The sequence below is a fragment of the Vanellus vanellus genome (genome assembly GCF_965231255.1).
Source record: "Vanellus vanellus genome assembly, chromosome: 4".
Lineage (NCBI taxonomy): Eukaryota > Metazoa > Chordata > Aves > Charadriiformes > Charadriidae > Vanellus > Vanellus vanellus.
The window spans coordinates 71,875,478-71,891,847 of record NC_138909.1 but is presented as its reverse complement, the minus strand read 5'-3'; positions in this window follow the sequence as shown (position 1 = coordinate 71,891,847).

Sequence of the window (16,370 nt, the reverse complement as noted above, 5' to 3'; positions counted from 1 at the left end):
CACCAGACCACTGGTGGAGATTTGAGGAGTTTCAGATGACCAGAATTCTTACAGAATGACATGAAAATATCCTTTTGATTCATAGATGCATGCCTTTGCAGATCAATACCAGCAGCACGTTCATGGTGGAAATGAATCCACTTGTGCAAGATCCTGGCCTTGAATATTTAGCCCATGTTTGAAGGGCTTGTGAAGCATACATATTAGGTAGGGCAGGACTCGGGACAAGTTTGCTCTAAAAGGCTTCTGGATTGGAGCTGTCTTATGTCCCGCCAGCCTCTGAAGAAGTTTGCACAAGACAGATGACAAGCAGAATTCTTTTTTTTTTTTTGTTTGGATTTTTTTTTTTTTTTAAGATCATGATTACTCCGCAGTACAATTGTGTTACTACTGAATGTACTGCTCCCACCTTCTTCCTTGCTGTCTTGCTTTGTGTGGGGAGAAGTATTTGTGTGGTCACGGTGAGCTGGCTGAAATAACTTGTCTAGCTAAAAAGCAGTTTGTCTTCCCGTCTTTTGTCTGTTTGGTAGCCAGTAGTTCTCTGATCTGGCTCCCTGTCTCAGTGCTGGTACAAAGGAGGTGGTGAGGAGGTTGGGACTGATGCTTTGAGCGGGGTTAAAGCTGATGTGAAACCACAGCCTGAGGATTTTCATCCTGCCTCCACTGGAATGAAAAAACAGAGGTGCGCTCAGGCTTTTTCGAACCTCAGGTGCCCTCTGTAGTCATTTTTTCCTCCACAAAGGTGATTTGGGGAATTACATCAATGACAAATAACGGAGAAAAAAAGATAAGCGGGCCAGAATTTATGAAAGAGCCCAAATCAATAAAGTTATTTGAAGAGGCAGAAAAGGAGGAGAAGGGAAAACATGAGTAAGGATGAAAAATTTAGTTTCTTGCTACCAAGCAGTTATTTTAAGATATGTCCTATTAGAGGTCCTAGAACAGCATCTGGCAGGAAACAGCCTAGAAATAATTATTTCTTCATTATAAGTGTAATGAGAAAGTAATAAAGCAAATAAGTTGCTAATATCCTTTTAGAAACATTTGTGTTCCATTGAAGTTGTTTTCATTAAAAAAGGGTATTTTCATCCTCAGTCAGGAAGAATTAGGAGACAGAATGGTAAGGGAAGAAGATTGAGTTTTATTAAGTATTACTGTTTCCCTCTGTTTTAGAGCATTTCTCAACCAAAATTGTAAACAGTAACAGGGTTTGTTTTTTTGTTTTGTTTTGTTTTTTTTTTTTTTTTAATTTTTCTGGGACTTCGTCTGTTTAATTTTCAGTAATGGAGCACTTTGGAACTTTAGCATTTAACTTGCTTTATATTTAAGAGACTGAACACAGAGGTTGCTGTCTCTGATTTAACTGAGTTAGAGAAGAAAAGCAGGGCAGGGGGGAGGTGGGGAAGAAAAAAGCTTTCTTACAGTAACAGCCAGTTTTTGGAAATATCGTGCCTTCCTGCTAAATCTGAAGACTTCGTTCCTGGTACCTGAGTTCATGGGAGGTTTTTAGTGCTGAGGATTTCTGATAATCCGGTCGGTACTACAGCTTGTAGCTTGTGGCTGCAATTAAAGTAGATGTGTCTGAAAACGTCCATCCGCAACCTCGGCATTTGGGCGGCGTGGATCCCGTGAAAGGCAAAGGTGCATTTGTAACCCGCTGTATGGCTGCATGAGAGCTGCTGCGTTGCTGATGTGGGAGAAGGTAGGAATCTATGGTCGGAAGTAGCGGGGGGAGAGTGAGACTACCTCTTTCAGAGACGGCGCAGATCTTACATTGGATTAAGCCACTTATGAAAATGCCCCCTAAACCCCTCGCCAAGTAGGCAGCTTAGGCACCAGCTGAGTGCAATGTGGAATTCAACACCGACTGCAAATCCTGCCCGAGGAGCAGCACAGTTAATCTGTCCTCAGGTTTCTGATGCTGCGACTAGAAGGCTGGAAAGATGCGAGCCAGCAGCTGCTGCCAGCTGGGACGCATCCATGTTGCTGTGCATCCAAGCTGTACGGTGGGGCATCAGGGCCCTCGGAGCACGGGGGGGCGGGATGGAAAATGCTTTCTTGGAGTACGACATAGGGCAGACTGAAGCCGAAGAAAACTCCTCCTTCGGCTCAGCACTGCTGGTACTCACGGTAGCAGCACTCAACATCCCAAAGGAGGCACGTTCAAGGTGCGTTTCAGTCTTGTCTTCTTGCACGTCTGCTAAATCTCCTGATACGGAGAGCGGTGGGAGTGACAAGTACGTGTACGGTAACGAAACCGAGCACGCTTAGTGCTGCTGCCTGGTGAGCACCCACAGTCTCTGCCCTGATTTCCATTGCCCTGCAGGCGTAAAACGTGTCCAGCCATGCAAACTCTGCTCCCGAAGCACATGCCAGCAGCTTGTGGGCTTTCCCAGCAGCAGAACCGCTTCTCTGATTTATGTGGGCACAGTTATTATGCCCCTATCACTTCTCTCATAGCTTAAACGTTGGAAAAGGTGTTTTCTCTTTGATGCTTATTTCTTATTTGTGAAGAAAAAAATCAAGCTGATTTTTCCCCCTCCCTAGTTTTATTTATTTTTTTTTAAAAAAAGGTTTCCTCACCTGCACGCATGGAAATCGCAACCTCTGTTGCAAACTTTGGGAAGGTAGCAAACACTCCTAAGCTAGCTTTGGGAGAATCTCTATGGTTATTAAAAAGACACATTTTGTTTTCAAATAAAATCTCTCATTTGGAGCGTATTTAGTTACAACTTTTTAAATGAGCTGTAGGTTATCCAAATATTTTCTCTGTACTGAAAATGTAAATTTTATTTGTATCCATTTCACTTCGGAAGGTAAGGCACACTGAATGTACGTGTTATTTTTTCTGTTTAGCTAGTTAATATCTGTCATGGTGGGAAAGATGCATAGCCATGTGATATTCAGTAGCCATTTCATAAATACAGGGATTGCATTTTTTTTTTCTTTGGAGAACGTGAAGATCATATATAAACAGAAGGTGGGAGAATTTTGTAGAGCAGTTTAAAAAGGCTCCTTCTCACTTCCTATCTGGAGATCATATTCATAAATACAGTGAACTCAGGTAAGAGAACATATGCGAGTAAAAGAAAAGACCTTCTCTCATCTGCACACTATCAATTTCTTAGTAAGTATGTGGGTTAACAGCTTCCCTACACACTTCCAAGTTTCCCCTCTGCTGTGCCCTGGGGAAAGCGCAGAAGGCGATGCCTTTTCCAACGAGGCTTAGGAATTTTTAGCTTCAGTTCATCCGTCCAGTCAGGAAGGCACTCAGTCAGTGCTGGCCTTGCTGAGATAGGAGCGTGGTCTCGTAGGTCTAAATTTAGTCCTGGTGGAGCAATCTGTTCACCAGGAGAAGGTATCCCAGTTCTGGTAGGAACAGCTGAGGCTGGAGACCATTAGGCGTTTTGCTGAGGTAAGACGTGGAGTTGAATTAGGCTTAAAAACTGCTCGTTAGCTATTTAAAACCCCCTAAATGTACAGTCTAAAAACACGCCTTGGCGTGTCCTGCTACTTTTGCACCATTTTGATTAATTCTGGACTTTTCCCTGGCTTTACTACCTTGCCTCACTGCTGAGCTGAGGGGCGGCAGCTGCAGGGATGGTGTGGGATCCACACGCCTTCCCCTTGGCATCGGGATGTCTCTGCGCTGAGCATCACCAGGGCAGAGAGCAGAGCCCAGGCAGGGAGAGGACGTGTTCCCCGTGCCGGTGGCAGATTAAACCTGACAGTCAAGCATGGAGGTGCAGCGTGGATAGGGTTGGAGTACTGAAACGGTGGTTTTTAAAGATCGCTGCATGAGTTTCACGATCCAGTGGTAGCACAGTGGCATGAAGCACTTTGGATGCTTGAAGTAGAAGTCGGTTGTAGAGCAGACAAAAGATTTCCCGATTTCTGGATTTTCTGGACGAGTGCTGGCACTGCCAGCCCCCTTGTGCTGTGTGCTGCTGTGGCGAGGACCATCTGACTTGAAAGCATGTGAAGAGCGTTGCATCACTAGCAAACATACAGACCAATGGCATTATGTCAAAAGCCTGGCCGCAGACGCGGTATTTACTTGCTGGTAATAAGTAAATAAGCCATCTAATAGTTGCCTCGAGTTTCTGTGTTTCTCCTCACCTTTACCTACCTACCGCCCTCGTGCTCTGCCAATCCTGCCAGTTCTGATATGCCAAATTGCTGAGGCGCTTCTGTAGGCTGTCACAATCGGTCCATCTAACAAGTGACGTGGAACATCCTTTCTCTCGCTTTCTCAGCTCGCGGTGGTCAGAGAGGCAGGCAGGGAGACACGAACTTCTGCGCTAATCCAAAGTGTAATAAATAGCCGTACCACCTGAGGAACCAAAAGGAAAGGGGAATTTCTGCGCGACATGCAGCAGCTGCTATAGCTGTGTGTCGTTTTTAAGCTGAGAAAAGTAAAAAGCAAGAAGATGGTATTTACTGGTATTTTAATTAACTGTAAGCTTTTCTTTTCCTGTGAAGCCCTATCCATTGCAACCAAAGCATTTGGGTTTAAGCTTAGACATCGTAAGGAATAATCCCAGTGAAAAATACGAAGCTTTTTGGAGTATTTTTATCTTTGTTTTCTGTAAAAGCTGTGGCATGCAGAAAATACACATTAAAGCAGCATAGTAGAAATGCTTCTTTAACACCCTCTTAGGAAAGTCCTAAATCCCCTAACTTCCCTGTCAGTAATTTACTACTACTGCAATATGTGACTGTCCTAGATGCATGTTGCAAGAGTTTCTGTGCCATGCCAAATTCTGATGTTTATCCCTTTGTATCGACTCATACATGGGGAAAAACTGAAAGGAAATCCAAGCAAGGGGAGCCTTGGAGTTGAATTCTTTTACACTAGTCTTCGTGCACATTTTTGTTGCATGGAACAATGTGGCTGGGAAGATTGGAAGGATCGGCGGTTAACTAAATTATTTGAATGCATATATTCAATGCTGGTCACCTGACTATACTAACAAACTTAAAAGGTGGTTTGATAGCTGTCAATTTGTTTTGCTATTGTGCAGCTTAACTGTTACCTTCCTGTATTATGAACATCTATGTATTTGGAAAATAAATCCATCTTGCAAGAAAGATTGTGCAAAAAATTGTTCCTATTATACTCCAGTGTATATTGCTGATGTCAAATAAAATACAATTGTGAGAGTTCTTAAACAGTTGTCTTTCTAATTGTGGCCTGAGGCAGGAAAAGGAAGGAGTGTAGTAAACTTCTTCGATACAGATCCTCCTGCAGTTATTGCTGGAACGTTGGTGTTAGCTAAATGATTCAGTCAACCTGGTGCTTTATCTATGAACAGATAAAGGGATGGGTTTCATCAGCAATATGATGAATGATAATCTGCTGTATAATTTATTGAGGTGGCACACCAGTCTCCTGATGTATTGTTGTCAAGATGTGTCTCACTATCTTAACAAGCTAAAAGCTAAATAAATTACCTTGCCTCTCTCACAGCAGCAGAAGCAAATAACACACATACCGACAGTGCCCACTTTATTCTCTCGCTCTTTTTTTTTAATTCCCAATGTAGCAGTGTCTACTCCTTGCCTTACCTGCCAACAGGCCAGTTGTCAGCTGCTCTACTTCATTACGTGACCTAAAGTGATTTTCCAATAGTCTGTGCTTGTGCCTGGTAAAGCGTCTGTGCATTAAAAGGCATAGACTTGAAAAAACTGTGTTTCGGTAAGGATGAAAACCACCTAGCAATAAATACGTGGAGAGAGAGAGAGAGAGAGAGAGAGAGAGAGGGAGGGAGAAATCGTTTCAGTATGTGCGGTGGCCCATGCAAGGCAGGGAGCGGGGCACCCTCATTTCTTTTGCGAAGTGTGGCCGGGACTGTCAAATCTTTTTGCAGGCGGAGATGAGAGCTGTCAGAATGGCTTACAGCGCTGCAAAGCGCTGTAATTGCTGCTTGCTTCAGGCACAGATGTTGCCGCCAAGAAATCTGCTGTGTTTGACAACCACAGCTAGTTCGCAGATTTGGGAGGCTCTACATCCCTTTCTCCTGGCTTCTGTGGGTGTACTTTTTGACCCTGGTGCACAAATTTAGTCGTATGTGCTGCCGCCACCACTTAATGATGTATGGCATGATGCTACGCCACGCCCCATTTTTATTTTATTAATGGTACTCCTATTGATTCGGCAGGGAATGAGGCCTGTTTGGCATCTAAGGAAAGGTGCCATTGACTTCAGCAGATGCTGCGATCAGGTTTCATGCAAGTCAGAACTCCGTCTGCTGGTGGTGTCAGAGGGATTCAGCCCGCAAACTGAAAGCAGTTAGGGACTTCTCTCTGGGCCGGTGCAAAGTACCTCCTAAATTCATTATTCATACCTCTTCCCGTGCAAGGCTTGTGGGTGATCAGTGTTTCTTGAGAGCATTAGTAGTTCCTGGTGGTTAGGAGCACGAGACTTCTGCTGCAGGTTTATCTTCAGTCTGAGGTGAAGAAGAGAATTGGGGTTGCTATGTGAGTGGTCTCACTGTGGGCCCGTGAAAAAGCTGAGATCGAGCTGGGCACGGGTATTCTCAATTCCCATTAAAATGTTCTATTTTTTATACGTAGTGCTCAGTGCTTCTCGTGAGAGCAAAAGCACAACTGAGGAGGACTCAGCTGGAGAAGTCAGGTCCCATCTCTTTGCCTGCCCCTCTCCTCTGCCCTCTTCCTCTTTCCTTTCTGCAGGGCTCGGTCTCACAGATGTGTTCTGGGATGCTCTGTTGGAACGGTCTTGGAGAAGCAATGGGTAAGTATGTCGTTATTTGAATACAAAGTCCTGATCTCAAATGTTAAGTATCACTGTTTGTCTACTGAGCAGGCTCTGACCTGGGAGGTATTAAAGGTAAAACCAGCTCAGCCTGTTAGATGGTCTGAGATGGTAAGACTAAAATTGTCTGAGAAACCAAACCAGATGACAGCTGCAGGTATAAGTGAAGGAACACCTGGGAACAGGCTGGATGTAATCCGTGTGGCTTTTCATAGCTTATGCTACCAAGTTTCACATCGGGGTGACAGTTAGAGCAGGCAGAGAGACCGGCAGTTGTGTTGACTTCACCCTGGGAGAGAGCACGGCTGGGTGAGGCTGGAGGAGAAATTCAAGAGATGGGGTGACGGGTAGTCCCAGTGTGAGGGAGGAAAGGAACTGGCCACAACCTGATGTTACTAGGCGAGGGAGGATGAAGGCAGGAGTTGACATAATTAAACCAGCAAGATTTAGAGAAATTATTTCATGTATCAAAGAATTCTTTTTCAACTTTGTTGGAAAGTGATGCTGAAGCTTATTCTTTAAGAGGAACAGAGGACTCCCTGTTGCTGAGCTGGCTTTAACGCCTTTGGACGGGAGGTATGTTGCTGTCCTGAGGGACGATGTGAAAGTGTTCTCACTGGAGAACTAGCAGGCATGATGCTGTTGGGACAAGATGTCAAAGGTGTTCTAGGATGGGAAATGTGTCCAAGTATACTCAGTGGCATTTATTGCAGTTTTGACTATGTTTCCTATATGACTTTTTCTGCTTGCTCTGTGCAGATTTTTACTTGCTGAACTGAAAAAATTTCATTTTCTACAGAAAATTCATTAAAAATGTATTGAAGTATTCTCTTTTTCAGGTGGCAAGAAGCTGAATAAAGAGCTACTCTGAAGTGTCATGCCCAGCATTAACAGAGCATGCCAAAACAACGGGAAAAACTCTGGGCTCCCTAGTGTTGTATCTACTGCGTGTTATTTTTAAACTGATTACAGACAGAGGTACTTCTTATGTCCTTTTCTTTACTAGGCTGTTAGAGCACTTGCAAATCAAAGACCTCCAACGACTCCTGCCCATTTTACAATTGCATATAGGTGCACGTTCCCAGGTGACATAAAATAACTGTAACCGTGTCATCAAGTAACCATAACCAGCGGACCGTTATAGCAAAGGAGAAGTCTGGTGAGGTCCCTTGAAGCATACTGGGTGATGTTTTGCTTCAGAAGCTGGTCTAGGATCTGGAGTGGGAAGAGGTGTATGATTCAGTTGCCATTTTGGGAGGTGATTTTTGGACTCCTTTTTTGCAGTGTTTCTGGATCCCTGGTTTGAGGAACCTATACACCCAGGGAGCCTTAGCACTGGATCACATTGTATGTGGTGTGCATATAGGCAGGTGTTAGAGGGACTACATATGTTGCTGGATTTAGCCCTGAATACTGCTAAGGCAGCAGCTGATAAAGCAATTTATGGCCTTTTGCAATATGGGAACTGAACTCAGCTGAAGAGGCCCAAGCATTATGTGGGTTGTATGGACACATATCCAGCTGTAGGAGGACTGTTTTTCCCCAGGGACACAACCATCCTGTGAGCTCCATCCCGGCTTTGTGGCTAAATACCATAGTGGTTCTGATACTTGGCTCAAAAAGAGACTTTGTAAGGGTGGAGGCAGCCAGTTGGAAACTAAATCAGCCTGATGATTTACGTGGGTCTGGGCTTGCCTGAATGATTTTTGCTACTGGACTATAGCAGCCTCTTTTTTACCATGCTTTGATTCCTTTATTTATTCTCCTTAATACCGTTCTTTGCTTTTATGGGAACCGATTACATCTGTCAGTTGTGCTTGTGTTTTTAATAAGTTTCTAGCTCCTCTAAACAGCATTGCATCTTTGTTGTGTGATTTATTGTGGGCTATAAAGCACAGCAGTGCTGTGTGTAGGGTGTGTAGGGTCTGCTTCTTATGTTGAGAGCTGAAGGTTCAGAAGGTGGGATGACTTGGAGCTGCAGAAGAAGGCCCCTACCAGATTCCCTGGCGATCACATGGGAGGAGGTGTTTGAGGTCTACTTCGATGGTCTCCATGTGGCTCCCAGCGTCTTTAAGCAGCTCTACAGTCTGACAGTCACTGCAGGTGGTATTAACTTAACCCCCTTTTTCAGTATGTTTTAACTTCAGCATGTAAAATTGCAATAAATATCACGATTGGAGAGCAAGAGTGATAGATTTTATCCCTGAATTTGAGAAAAGATTATAACTGTTTGTGAATGTAGCTACATAAGTAAGGAAATTGTCCGTCTGCTTCACTTCTCTAACTGGAAGCCTCTTTCTGTGATTTTAAAAGCCTGGGATCCTATCAGTGTCTTGGGCTTTGACAATTTTTACATCCACCTACATTAGCTAAGATGTCAATACTGATGCTTCTGAATATATTTAGTCTTTATCAAACTTGTGACCACTTGTTGATCACTGTATCTTGTCAGACCTTTTTCAATCAGTTTTTGTATAATGCATGTTTTATTTTGCCCTTATTTTCACAGAATCATTGAATTGTCTAGGTTGGAAGGAACCTTTAAGATCATTGAGTCCAACCATCAACCTAACACTGCCAAAACCACCGCAAAACCATGCCTCTCAGCACCTCGTCTACCTGTCTTTTAAATACCACCAGGCGTGGTGACTCAACCACTTCCCTGGGCAGCCTGTTCCAATGTTTGACAACCCTTTCAGTGAAGAAAATTTTCCTAATATCCAATCTAAAACTCCCCTGGCGCAACTTGAGACCATTTCCTCTTGTCCTATCACTTGCTATGTGGGAGCAGAGACTGGCCCCCACCTTGCTACAACCTCCTTTCACGTAGTTGTATAGAACAATAAGGTCTCTCCTGAGCCTCCTTTTCTCCAGACTAAACAACCCCAGTTCCCTCAGCCGCTCTTCATAAGACTTGTTTTCCACACTCCTCACTAGTTTTGCTGTCCTTCTCTGGACACACCCCAGAACCTCAATATCTTTCTTGTAGTGAAGGGCCCAAAACTGAACACAGGACTCGAGGTGGGGCCTCACCAGTGCCGAGTACAGAGGGACGATCACCTGCCTAGTCCTGCTGGCACGCTATTTCTGTTACCAGCCAGGATGCTATAGGCCTTCTTGGCCACCTGGGCACACTGCCGGCTCATATTCAGCTGGTTGTTGACCAACACCCCCAGGTCCTTTTCCACCAGACAGCTTTCCAGCCACTCCTCCCCAAGCCTGTAGTGCTGCGTGAGCTTGTTGTGACTCAAGTGAAGGACCCGGCACTTGGCCTTGTTGGACCTCATACCATTGGCCTTGGCCCATTGATCCAGCCTGTCCAGATCCCTCTGCAGAGCCTTCCTGCCCTCAAGCAGGTCAACACGCCCACCCAACTTGGTGTCGTCTGCCAACTTACTGAGGGTGCACTTGATACCCTCATCCAGGTCATTGACAAAGATATTAAACAGAACCAATGCCAGTACTGAGCTCTGGGGAACAGCAGTTGTGACTGGCCACCAACTGGATTTAGCTCCATTCGCCACCACTCTCTGGGCCCAGCCTTCCGGCCAGTTTTTTACCCAGTGAAAAGTACACCTCTCTAAGCTGTGAGCAGCCAGTTTCTCCAGAAGAATGATGTGGGAAACGGTGTTGAAGCGTTTACTAAAGTCCAGGTAAACAACATCCACAGCCTTTCCCTCATGCACTAAGTGGGTCAACTTGTCATAGAAGGAGATCAGGTTTGCCAAGCAAGATGTGCCTTTCATGAACCCATGCTGACTGGGCCTGAGGTGGTTGTCAGTAAGCTGGATTGTAAAATATGAGGGACACAAATTAAATCACATGAGCATAAATGACCATCAGTTTGCTATTGCAAGTGGTGATGGGAAGAGAAGTCGGTTGGCAGGTTCTGAAATCTCTGCAAAATACATGTGTCTACATGCTGAGAAAGGTTTGGAAAGAGCCAGTCTCTAATGGATTGTTCAGTTCTCTGTCCTTGGCATCTGTTGGCAAAGCCTAATAATTAGGTGTATCAAAAGCTGGATATGAAAACTTTTGTTCACATTCTGTGTGTGCCTTTTAAGTACTTAACCATTGAGTACTCATTGTGGCCACTGAAGCTCTTGCTTGGAATGCGACAGCAGCGGATATAAATGCTACCCTTAAGCAAGAAAACTGCTGTCATCAGAAGCAATATACAGAACCTGTGCTGGAAACATGAGACTTTCACAGTTCTCTGAAAAAAAAAAAAATCCCACTTATGAGTTTTTAGCCTGGAGGTAACAAATGATAGAGAGGTCCCCCCCAGGTAAACCTGAGCAAAGTTGAAAGGAGGAGTTGAAGAAAGATTAGGATATGCCATATTCTGGGTGTTTCCTGTCAGGCCAACTCTGGATAGTCCCTTTCTAGCATCCCAGTCTCTTAAATCCCTTTCTGAGACCTGCCTAGCTCTCTGATAAATATAGGATAAGGAGCCAGGGATCCCACAGGAGGAGAACCGAGAGCCTCACCTGTGAAGCTTTGGATTGCAAACCCTGGGCTAAGTGCTGGTCATCCCAGCTTTTTAGATGCTGGTTCCCCTCAGTGAAATCCAACATCCATAGCAGAGTTGGAACCTAAACCCAAGCAGATGCTATTTCACGCTGATACCATCGCAAAGGCTTTTTTTCTTCCTGCATTTTTTGTAGGAGTGGGGAGGAGGAGAGGACAGCAGGTGACAGGAAAGTAAAGGTGAGCAGTGGATGGGAGAGAAAGGCAAGTCTATTCTCAGATAATCTTGGCGTAATTTGAATAACGTAAAAAAATGTTTGTTTTCCAAGGTACTTTAAGGTCTTGGGGGTCAATGTTTTTATGTCTTTTTTTCTCACAAGAATGTTGTGAAATGCAAGTCTTGCTAAGATGCTTAAATTTCGTTATGTAAAGACTTGTACTGAACTCCAAATTAAATCCTTGGTTAGGTATCCAGCCTCTGTCCCAGTGCATGCTGTGATTTGGTTGTTCAGTCCGATGGGAAGAAATGACCTGTGGCAGCGATAGGCTACAGGTGCTCAAAGTGAGAGCTGAGGGAATGAGCCTGCGCATTCTCTTGTTGTTTCATGCAGCTTGATTTATTGCTACCTTGTTCACATGAAAGTCAAATTCATTGAGTAAATTATATAGTGTGAGCATTTCTTACTTCCATTATCATAGGAGCAGGGTGTGCTAAATTGAGCAAATCAACCAAATCATTACTTAGTTGTGTGCTTAATTCATTGTCATGGATTTTCCCCATGAGTATTGGTTATGTCCTTGCAAAAGCATTGCTGTTGCATTTTCCTGTAACCATTATTTCCTTTTTTTTTTTTTTTTACTATTCAGTTAATACATATTTCATTAATGTTTTTAAATTTACATGAGCTCACACGTAGTTAATTCAGGTTAGAAATAGCTTCTTGTGTTATTAACATATTTGTTTAAAGAATTTTTGGGGGAAACTTGTATAGAATAAAGCGTTTTGCTAGAGTCATGAAGAGATGGGAAAAATACAGAAGACATTTTCTGCTGTATTTGTGCTGGAGCTACTGAAGAGTGAGGTACAGGTCTCTACAGTGCTCTTAGCCCACCTGATTTATCTCAAATCCTGTTTGGTTTTTTTTTTTTTTTTCAGTTAGGCTTTGTCCCATATATTGTTTCTGTTTCTCTCTTTCTCTGCTTTTCAGTTCCTGCTTTCCTTTGTCCAGTGTTCCTCCCTGATCTCTCTTCATAACTAATTCCCTCAACTAACCTAATAATTGACTTCAGTGGGACTTGAGGACATGCTCGAGTGCTCTCCTGAAGAAGGATGCTCTAGTTAATCAGGACTGAAATTGTCTGTGAAGTAAATAACACTTATGAAGAGTTTTCTGAGTTACAAATAAATGCAAGAACAATTTGTTCGTGTTCATTCTGTCACAAATTACTTGATTCATAAATTGTTCGGGCAGCTAAATAAACCTTTCTCAGATACCTGGTGTGGAAGAGAAATAACCCCACTTTATATTAATTTAAATTCATTCAGGAGCTATTGTTGGCATCCCCCAGTGCAGCAGTTACAGGCTGCAGTCCAGTCTTTGGATAGTGATACAAAGGCATAGTTTTATTTCTTTCTTGCTTCTTTTTCTTCCTGACTAAGTCTGTACTAGAAGTTAAACACCTAAACTGGTCTCTGGAGCAGTTTTGGCTTGCACCAGCTAACCAAGTGGTTTCTGGACACAGTTTGGGAGTCCCTGATGGGAGATTTCTGAATACGTAATTGCCCTCACTGGAAGGCAAGAGAAGTAAATGGCATTACCCAGTTCTGTGCCAGCTGGCCTCAGCAGCCGGCAAAGGTCCTGGGCAGGTTTAACCTAGTGGCACAGGTGAACCAGACTGCAGTGGGGGAGAAAAGACTCACAGAATCACAGAATGGTCAGGGTTGGAAGGGACCTCTGGAGATCATCCAGTCCAACCCCCCCGCCAGAGCAGGGTCACCTACAGCAGTTGCACAGGACAGCGTCCAGGCGGGTTTGGAATGTCTCCAGAGTGGGAGACTCCACCACCTCTCTGGGCAGCCTGTGCCAGTGCTCTGCCACCCTCAAAGGAAAGAAGTCCTTTCTCATATTTATATGGAACTTCCTCTGTTCAAGTTTGTGCCCGTTACCTCTTGTCCTGTCACTGGGCACCACTGAAAAAAGCCTGTTCCCATCCTCCTGGCACCCTCCCGTTAAGTATTTGTAAGCATTGATAAGATCCCCCCTCAGTCTTCTTTTCTCCAGACTAAAAAGACCCAAGTCCCTCAGCCTTTCCTCATAGGAGAGATGTTCTAATCCCCTCTCCAGCAGATCCCTGTCTTTCCTGAACTGGGGAGCCCAGAACTGGACACAGTACTCCAGATGTGGCCTCACCAGGGCAGAGTAGAGGGGGAGGATGACCTCCCTCCACCTGCTGGCCACACTCTTCTTGATGCACCCCAGGATGCCATTGGCCTTCTTGGCCACCAGGGCACCAGGGACTCCTTGCATTCCTTGAAGTAAAAGACTGTAATTTTACCTGGTCATTAAGCAGAAGCTGCAAAGGAGCTTCTTTGAGTTAAATTGTGAATGTACAGAGGGATGCTGCAAACTGTGTGTATTGACAGTAGACTTTTTAAAAAGCAGTTGTACAGGAATATCCGACGGGATGATAATAATCCTAGCTGAACGTCAAACTGAACTACCGTTAGTGACATTGTACTCTATTAATACCTGTATTTCAAAATGAAATGTATTACTGCACTTTGGTCCTTTGCAAATCCTTTTCATTGTATAAGAAATAACCCTAACACATTCCCTCGATTTGAGATAGAGCCATTTAGTGTTTCAGACATCAGGTGCAGATGATCTTGCTGGTGCCATCACATGTGAACTTCACAGCCTGTGATCACATCCGAGCAGTGGCATACAGATAAATCACCTGAGACATACCAAAACTTATTCCACCTGGAGAAAGATACGGTGATAGCTCCATGAGTCATCATTCACATGACCGAAGTGCATGTATTCTAGATAAACTCTGCGGTCTTTGTAGTTTTTCAGGTCTGACAGTAGACAGGCAATCCTTCTGGCCCTTGCATGCAGGTGGCTGATTTCATTGCCTTCTTGCAGCTCACTTGAGTCCGTGTCATTGTCATTAAATATAAGGGAAGCACTGGAGTTGTTTGGAGCCGAAGTGTTTCATAGAGCTTTCTTTGACCAAGAAAGATGTCATAAAAAGTGAAATTATTTCAGATTTTTATTTTCTTCAGTGTTAAAAAGTTGAGCTTGGAAAACAACAATTGCAAAATAAATCTCTAAAATGCCTAAGTTTACAAGTGAACAAACTCAAGATTTTCAAATTTTCCATGAAAAAAATGGAAATTTTGTCTAGTCCTGGTAGAAAAATACAGATTATTAAAATAACCACCGGGTAGGGATGTGTGTGCCCCGTTTTAATAAACTTGATCTGATGAAAGAATTTCAAGAAAGGGGTTGCATCAGCTTGCAGCCTTGCAGGTGACAGAGAGGTGATGGAGAAGGATAGCGTTCCGAATGTAAGAAAAGGAAGATGGCTGAATCAAGGACAAATGTTGTTTTAGTCTGCTGACCATCTGCACAAGTCTGTGACCCTGTACCGCAGAGACAATAGGCTATGTACCTGCATGCCTTGAAGCGCAAAGAGGTGGGAGAGTTCAGGTAAATAAGAATGACTCCTGATGGAGGCGAAGAGCTTCAGGGTGACTAAGAGTGTTTTCTTTCTCTCTGGCAGGCAGCTCTGGATCTGACCTGCAGTCTTTGGTTAAGTCAAGGAAAGGGATTGTTTAAGCCAGTATGATCTATATATTCTTTGTCACCTGCACTGGACCGATTTTTTATTTTATTTTTTTTAATTTAAGTAGTTGAATGTCTGTGCCTGGTATTGAGCATTCTGGTCCTGCCCAGCGCTGAACCAAAGTTTAGGCATGTAAGCAGCGACTTCACAGAAGTATAAGCCTCACATCCTTGGCTGAGTCAAAAGCTCAGATAAATGTGGGACTAAACCTGTAAAAACAACACATATTTTTCGATCAATTGCCAGGCTTTTGACCTGGACAAAACTATTCAATATAATGACATTGGTATTTCCAGCAACTCCGTAATTAAAGACTAATTCCAGAGAAGCATCAGGCATGAACCTCCATGTTGTTTTAGGAGAAATTTGGTGTTTCGTAGATCTGGCCTTATAGATAGGTCTAAGATATAGGGTACTGCAGGTATCAATATCTGTTATTAATAATAGAAGAGAATGTAAGTTAGGAGGAGGTAAAGACTGATAAATGTAGAATGGCACGGTGGCTAAAGAATTGCCTTCTGAGACGAGGCTGGAGAAAAGAATCAGCTTTAACAGCAAAGAAATAAGCAATGGAGAAATAAAGTGTCTTGGTAAGTCAAATTTTTAGAGAATTTTTTATATATGAGACAAAATTTAGAGCTATGGTACTAAAAAAAATAATCATTAAATGTCAAGAAGTGTGATACAATATGAAAAAGTGTGACCAAAAAATTTACCTCAGCTGGAGCAAATGTTTCCTAGTTTGAACTGAATAGCAAGCATATCTATAACATACTATTGCAGCACACTGAAAAATATGTTAGTTGCCATCTGGAAAGTTGCAGTGATTGCACTTTTTAAAAATTTCCTTCTAACAAGAAGCAATTTTGCAATCTCAGCTGTGGCAGAAATTATCAAGATGAAACGCTTCTTTACCTTTACTTAAATGATACATTATGCAAATTGAAAACAGCAATTTAAGGAAACAATTACATAAAGAGAACAGCTTTTCTGATCCTCGAACAGGAAATGTTAAGGGATAAAAAAAGCAAACCCTAAATGCTGTTGACTTCAAGCTATTACAGGGAAAAAGCTCAATACCTTTCTTCATTTCAGGACTTCCCGGCTCAGCAATTGCCAATAAAGGCAGTCCTTGTATAACATCCCTGATGTGAGGCCTTTAAAAAGCTGAGAACAAGTAAGTAGAGTTGTACCCCTGCTGAACGCTTGAAACGTGAAGATAGTACTGTTGAAAAGGTATAGGGGTAGTAAACAAGTTATTTCTAGGGCAGAA